Raw genomic sequence first — 7,973 nt, 5'->3', positions numbered from 1 at the left:
ACCTGGCAGAACTCAGGGGTTACTCCTGGCTCTATGCTCAGAAATTGCTCCTGGCAGGCTCAGGGGACAATATGGGATGCTGGGATTCGAACCACTGACCTTCTGCATGCAAGGCAAATGCTTTACCTCCATGCAATCTCTCCGGCCCCACAAGATCCTTTTTCTTGTCATTACAAATCCCCAATTCCTGGGTGGTGTTTGCACCCCAACTCCTATTTGAGACTGTGGATGAGAGGACCTGGAAGGCAGGTAGGGCTGCAGCCTCCTGTCTCCTGCTCCTGTCTTTACCAAGCACAGACCAGACCTTCCAGACACTTGAAGGTGACAGGGAATATTTGCTCAGTGGACATTCACATTGTCCTGAGCTGGGGTCAGCCCAGGATCCTAAGACATGCCCTCCTCCCTAGGCCTAGCCCTGCTTCCTGCTGCCAAACCCAGCCAGCAGGGCCAGAGCCAGAAGGCGGGGAATTGCACAGGGTTGCTCGAATTCTATATTAGAGAGAAGACAATGTGAGACTGCAGTGGCTTCCAGACCTTTGACCAGCTTCTGGAGCAAGGCCAGGGGCATCTGGAAGCCACGTGCCTGCGAGCAGAGCCGGGTGGAGCGGGTGGAGACAGACAGGCTGTACTAGAGGCGAACAACTTTGGAAACCAGCCACAGAGATGCTGGCTCAAGTGGGGTGGGCTGGGAGGGTATTGTCATGGATGCAGATGTTCGGTTCATGTCCTCAAGCAGTCAAAATTGAAAGCAAGGGACCATAGAGCTAGTGGCCAAATTCAGTCAAAACTATTTAGGGCTAAAGTGATGTGACTCATTGACAAGAACTGGGTGCTGAAAGGAGGTAAAGTGATAAGCATGATACCCCTTCAGTAATCATATTGCAAATTACAGTGTCTAAAAGGAAAAATTTATGAGAAAGAATAAAAGAGGGAGAAGAAGGAAGAGGAGGAGGAAGAGGAGAAGGAAGAGGAGGAGGAGGAAAAGGAGGAAGAGGAGAAAAAAGAAGAGAAGAAGAGGAGGAGGAGGAAGAGGAGGAGAAGGAGGAGGAGAAGGAAGAGGAGGAGGAGGAGGAGGAGAAGAAGAAGAAGAAGAAGAAGAAGAAGAAGAAGAAGAAGAAGAAGAAGAAGAAGAAGAAGAAGAAGAAGAAGAAGAAGAAGAAGAAGAAGAAGAGGAGGAGGAGGAGGAGGAGGAAGAGAAGGAGGTCTAAAGCAGTGGGGAGGGGGCAGGAGAGAAACTGGGGATATGGTTAGGAGGAAATGTGCACTGATGAAGGGATGGGTGTTGGACACTGTACAACTGAAACTTAATCGTGAACAAGTCTGTAACTATTTTAAAAAAAAGTACCAGTACACTGTTCTCAAAATAAAAAGAAAACTTTATTTAGGGAAATGGAAAGGAATTGAGAGGAAGGCTGGAAAGCTCCCTGATCATAGGAGGGTCTCTGAGAGCAGAGTTCCAGTTAAGGGAGGGGATCATTTCTTTATTATGCTTCGAGACGATGGGGTATTGACACAGGGGAGAGGCTGCCGAGAGAATGATCTCCTGGTGCCTGTATCCAGCAGGGCCTGGGTCACCCAGGTTTTCAGAGACCAACTGGTCCTTCCTGGTGACCTTCCATATAGGTGAGTCCTTTATTTAAGGCCACATCCCTAAGTCTGCCCTCTGGTTCCCCGCATTCCTGTCAGGAGAAGGAACATGCACAAGAAACCAAGCCTGGATCCCCTGCAGCCTGGGGATGCCAAAGCCTTCCCTGTCATTCCTGCCCCCTTACCTTAGAGCAGTTCACTGATTTAGACAATAGCACAGTGGCTTCTGGGTGAGACAGTGACCCAATGGCCTGCTCTAGTAGATTGGTCTGAAAGGGCACATACAGCGTCTGATGAAAGACCTTCTGGATCTTGGGGCCTGGAGCAGTGGTGCAAGCCATAAGGTATCTGCCTTGCACACACTAGCCTAGGACAGACTGCGGTTCGATCCCCCAGCGTCCCATATGGTCTTCTTTTTCCACAAAGTTGCTGCAGATCAGGTGGCAGTGCAGGCTACTATCTCTCATGTGATCCCTCAGGGGCACAGGGGACTCCTTCCCTTTAAGGACTCCACCAGTTTAAGCCAAAGGACCAGGCACCAGAGCTGGGAGGCTTTGGTCAGAAATTATAAGTCTTTTTTTGGGGGGGGACAACAGCAAGGAGGGTGTTTTCTTTGAAGCTGAACCAAACTCAATCCACAGCATCCCATATGAACCCCTGAGCCCACCAGGAATGTAGGTAATACTTCACAACATTTCCTCAAGCAGGAGATGAAGATGGAGAAGAGTAAGCAGTGGCCTCTTGCACAGACAGGATGCAGGAGCTTGGAGACTGGGAGGAAGAAAGAGAACCGGGCTATGGGCTGTGATATTTGAAGCAGAGGAAGCCCAGATGACCCTGCCTCCACCTCCTCGCTGCAGATTTTAGGAAGATTGAGGTGGGGGTTGTTGAGGATTCCAGGGGATGCAGCTCAGATCTCAGTGGAGGGGGCACTAGGGATCTTTCCCTGCTCACTCCTCCTTGCCCACCCTTCTCTGGAGAATGCTTAGAGGACCAGAATGTTCTGAGCACTTCCCCTGGGCTGCCAGATTCTTACTTGCTCACATACACAGCCAGTTAGGTCACTGCCATCTCCCCACTTCTGCCATCTCCCTTCAGAGGGGCTAACTTTTCTTTCTTTTTTCTTTTTTTTTGGGGGGGTGGAGGGCAGGAGAACCCATATCTCAAAGTGCTCAGAACTTATTCCTGGCTCTGCACTCAAGGATCATTCCTAGCAGAGAAATTGGAAGACTCTATCTGGGGATCAAACCTGAGTCAGCTCTGAGCAAAGCAAGCAACATATCTACTAGGCTATGACTCTGGCCCTAAACTGGCTTTTCTGTCATTGTTCTGGCGGGCAGCTCTGTTGCCAAGAAGAGAAAGGAGATTTGGAAAAAGTTTCCATTTATAAATTCATACCCTATCCCTCTCTTCCCCCAGCCAGGAACCATTTTGGAATAAATTTCAAGAAAGATGTGTGAGACCTCTTGGCTGAAGCTACAAAATATGTGTGAGACATTCACAGACCTACAGGAAGGCAGAAACAGTGTGGGAACTTCACAGCTACCAGCTACAGTTACAAGCTCCAAGAGGGTAGTGAAGCCTGAGGGGAATTCATGGTATCTGGAGGCTCACAGGGTGCCAAGACTTGCCTCAAACTGACCCATCACTTCTCTTTTTAGATGCAACGCAATTTTTTAAGATGTAACTCAATTTTTTTACATGAAATTTAGTTCTTTTTTTAGATGCAACTCAATTTTTTTCATGAAGGCCACTTATTAACAGAATATAATTATAGAAGTCCTATTCACAGAGATTACCACGATGACCCCCATTTCTGCAAGTGCTGTCAGAGGGGATAGGAGTGACATCCTCAATTCACCCAATCTTCATTCCTGAGGGTGCAAGAGCTCTAAGGGCTGACTGTGTCCCAGGTCCAGGAGGCTTGGTCCAATTTCCTCCTGGAGTTGGAAGCAGAGAGCAGTGATGTTTTGCTTCGGGAACTGCTAGACCACATCCTGAGCAGCAAATAGAAAGGACATGTCTGTCCACCTTCACCTTCATCCCACCAGTCACACGGAGATGGTTTCCTTGCCAGAAAGATTGGTCCTATGGACAAAAGTTCCATTAAAGGAAGCAAAGATGTGGCGGATACCAAATACGTTTTTAGCCATCTGAGATCCAAGGCTGATCATCTTCTTTCCTTTACCTTTGCAAGGTGCCATTATACAGCTACACAGAGCCAGAGTAGCAACTGCCGGGAGAAGAAACAAACAAACGAGATGGGTTTTGTGAACTGTGAGACTCTGGAAGAAACTCAAGGGAACCTCTGAGATGTATAGATGATTCCACCACAACATGCAACTCAATTTTAATCCTCACCCCAGTATGGTAGATGATTTTGGAAAAACAGCCTATTGGTTCTAAAGGTTTTTGGGGGGTTTTTTGGGGGGGAGGTCACACAGGCAGTGCTCAGGGGTTACTCCTAGCTCTACACTCAGAAATCGCTCCTGGCAGGCTCAGGGACCAAATGGAATGCTGGGATTCGAACCACCGTCCTTCTGCATGCAAGGCAAATGTCCTGCCTCCATGCTATCTCTCCAGTCCCTGGTTCTAAAGTTTTATAGAGATGCAGAAAACCTGGATCAACCATCCAAAGCATCTTGAAAGAAAAACAGAATTGGTGTATTTACCCTGCCTGACTTGATGACTTCCAATAAGGAGGACAATAGTCAGACCCAGCAGCACACTAGGCTAGAGAGATGCTTAGCAGATTAAGTGCATGTTTTGCATGCTGAAGACTCAGGTTAAATCCAATCCCTAACACTTCAGGGTCTCCCCCCACCCCCAGTGCTGCCATTTGTAAGCCCTGAGCTCCAATTGTGCTTCCTGTGCACTAACCTGCCATGGACCAGCCTGAAGAAGATTGAACCTGAACCTGAAAAGGGTTGAAGCCATGGAGGATTCAAGTAGAACAAACATAAGAGAAAAAGCAAGGAGGCCAAGTAGCTAATGGCTTTGTGAACTGAGAGTCCCATGAACAAATCCTACAAGTTCTCTATTGATTAGAACGAGGAATCATTAGAAGAAGAACAACATTCTTTGGTTACTTGCCCAACTTTCTTAATCTATCTGAGCTAACGTATTACACATCCGAGGGCCTTAGCATATCGGGACAAACATCTTTATAATGTGCTTATCTCAAGGAATGCTTCCTTTGGGAGGAAGAGCAGAGATAGAGCAGTCACGGGAGCTCCCTCACTGGTGATCTATATCTTGAAAGTAAATCAGAAGAAGTGATAACAATTTTTTTGAAGAGATCATTAAAATGTATTTCTTTTCTTTTGCTGGGAGTCACACCTAGCAGTGCTCAGGGCTTACTCTTGACTCTGTGCTTAGGCATCATTCCTGGGAGGACTTGGGGGGGGTGGCATCTGGGGTGGTAGGAATTGAACCTGGTTTGGAAGCATGCAAGGCAAGTACTGTACCAGTTGAAATATACAACTTCAGCCCTCATACTTCATAATAATACAAATATGCTCATCAAAATATACTATTAAGAAAATAGGGGTTAGTAGTAGGGTTTTGGGTGCATGCAGAGTAGGTGACTGACTCTGGTTTGATCCCTGGCACTACATGACCCCTAGAACTACAGAGTCCAAGAAAAGAAGTATTTGTCCTGAGAATGCACCCCCACGGGTTCTTCCTGACTCCCTGAGCACCATCTGGAAGGCCCCAAAAGTGGAAGAATGAAAAAAAAAAACTACAAAAGAACAAAGAGAGAAAAAAGAAAAACATGAAGGAATAAAAAACAGGAGAAAGAACAAATAATTTAAATTTGGTAAAAAAAATTTGCATAGCATATATAAGGGACTCCATATAGACTATGAGACCCCTACAGATCAAAAATGCAAAGAACCCAAAATTTAAAATATAAAAAAGAGAGCCAGGGGCCAGAGTGATAGCACAGTGAGTAGGGCATTTGCCTTGCATGCAACCAACCCAGGTTCAATCTCCAGTATTCCATATGATCACCCTAGTCTACCAGGAGTAATTTCTTTTTTTTTTTTTTTTTGGTTTTTGGGCCACACCCGGTAACGCTCAGGGGTTACTCCTGGCTATGTGCTCAGAAGTTGCTCCTGGTTTGGGGGACCATATGGGACACCGGGGGATCGAACCGCGGTCCGTCCAAGGCTAGCACAGGCAAGGCAGGCACCTTACCTTTAGCGCCACCGCCCGGCCCCAGGAGTAATTTCTTAGCACAGAGTCAGTAGTAACCCTTGAACTTGGCCAGATGTGGTCCAAAAACAAAAATAAAAAAGAGAGCCAGAGAGCAAGCTTTGCATGTGGGAGCCCTGAGTTCTTGGTTCCCAAAGCCAGTGGGAATATCCCCTAAACATAGGGCCTGGAATAGTCCCCAAGCACCAACTGTATGCCCCCAATACCCCAAAAAATTTTTTTTGGTTTTTGGGTCACATTCAGTGATGCTCAGGGGTTACTTCTTATTCTCCACTCACAAATTACTTCAAGTGGTATTTGGGGGACCATATGGGAACCAGAAAATGGAACCCAGGTTGGCTGCATGCAAGGTCAGCTCCAGACCCCAACAATACATGTTTAAATCAATTAATTACAAGACTGGAGAGATAGTACAGCAGGAAAGGTACTTGGTTTGCTAGCAGCTGACCTGGGTTTGATCCCTGGCATCCCCTATGGTCCCCCATGCACGGCCAGGAGTAATTCCTGAGTAAAAAGCCAGGAATCACCCTGAGAACTACCAAAAAATTGTAAATGAATAAGAAAAGTTAGTTTAACTTAACTTATTAGATAACAGTTTTGAAGAAAAACTTTATGAAGGAAGACAGACAAGTGGCCAAGGTGGTATGGAAAAGTGCCTAGTATCATTAGTCATTAGGAAAATGTCAGATGAAATGAGACACCAGCAAACCAGCACCAGGGGAACTAAAATGAGAGACGAATGACATCAAACATTGGCTCAGATGTGGAGTGCTCAGAATTCTCATACATTATTGGTAGGACTATAAAATAGCATGACCATAATGTGGTTAAAGATCTGGCCGTTCCTTAAAACTAAATCTGCCTGTGACTCAGCAATTCCACTTCTGTCCAGGTGTTTGCCTGAAAGAAATGAAAACAGAAAGACACAGACAAGAAGGTTCATGTCACTTTATCCGGCCATTAAAACTTAGAAATAGCACCAATGACTACCAAAGAACAATAAATCATTCTCCAGGGTACATCATGAAAATGGACTGTTACTTAGTCATGAAAAGGAATAAACTACAAATTTATGTAACATCACAAATGAATCTTCCTGAATTCTACCTAAAGAATGAATTCTACTGAAAGACGCTAGTCACAAAACAGTACCTCTAATCGGATTGCTTTATAGAATATCTTAGAACTATCGAGACAAGTCTATACTGAAAAATCTAGAAGTTTCCCAGAGTGAAAGAAAATGTGGCCTGACTTTCTGGGATGGCAGTTATATTCTCTATCTTGTGGGGGGTTGAGTTATATAGGTACAGGCATTTGTCAGAATTCACCCAATGTGAGTGCTGAGTAATAGTACATAGAATAAGGCATTTGCTTTGCATGTGGCCAACCAAGGTTTAAACCCTGTATCCCTGGGCCCGGAGAGATAGCACAGTGGTTGTTTGCCTTGCAAGCAGCCGATCCAGGACCAAAGGTGGTTGGTTCGAATCCCGGTGTCCCATATGGTCCCCCGTGCCTGCCAGGAGCTATTTCTGAGCAGACAGCCAGGAGTAACCCCTGAGCACCGCCGGGTGTGGCCAAAAGCCAAAAACAAAAAAAAAAAAAAAAAAAAAAAAAAAAACCTGTACTCCTTCTGGTCCCCTGAGCACTGTAAGGAATAATTTCTGTGTTCAGAGACGGGAGCTCTGAACTCCTGAGCATGAGCAAATGAGGCCCAAAAACAAAACAAAAAAGAATTCATTCAATGTATAATTAAAATCTGTACATTTGGGCCCGGAGAGATAGCACAGCGGCGTTTGCCTTGCAAGCAGCCGACCCAGGACCAAAGGTGGTTGGTTCAAATCCCGGTGTCCCATATGGTCCCCCAGGCCTGCCAGGAGCTATTTCTGAGCAGACAGCCAGGAGTAACCCCTGAGCACCGCCGGGTGTGACCCCCCCAAAAAAAATCTGTACATTTTGTGTATTCAAAATTTACCTCTAAAAGATTTATTAATATTGAAGTCTATCATTACATTCTAAAGTGTCCTGGGGGTAAAATATACTGATGTCTGCAACTTTTTTGAAGTAGTTCCCCTAAATACAAAGATGAAAGAATAAATGCAGGGTAGGTGAATGGATGGATGGGTGGATGGATGTACAGAGATGTATACATATGTGGTTAAGTAACTAGA

The 7,973-nt window shown here is 45.7% G+C and overlaps 1 pseudogene; it reads right to left on the bottom strand.

Moving 5' to 3' along the window:
* Positions 1–409: 409 nt before the first annotated feature.
* On the bottom strand, positions 410–3,791 carry LOC126001017 (40S ribosomal protein S14-like; annotated as a pseudogene).
* Positions 3,792–7,973: the final 4,182 nt, after the last annotated feature.

This window comes from Suncus etruscus, chromosome 1 (assembly GCF_024139225.1).
Source record: "Suncus etruscus isolate mSunEtr1 chromosome 1, mSunEtr1.pri.cur, whole genome shotgun sequence".
NCBI classification, from domain to species: domain Eukaryota; kingdom Metazoa; phylum Chordata; class Mammalia; order Eulipotyphla; family Soricidae; genus Suncus; species Suncus etruscus.
Note: the sequence above shows the minus strand (reverse complement) of the source record. Positions and strands in the feature narration are given on the sequence as shown.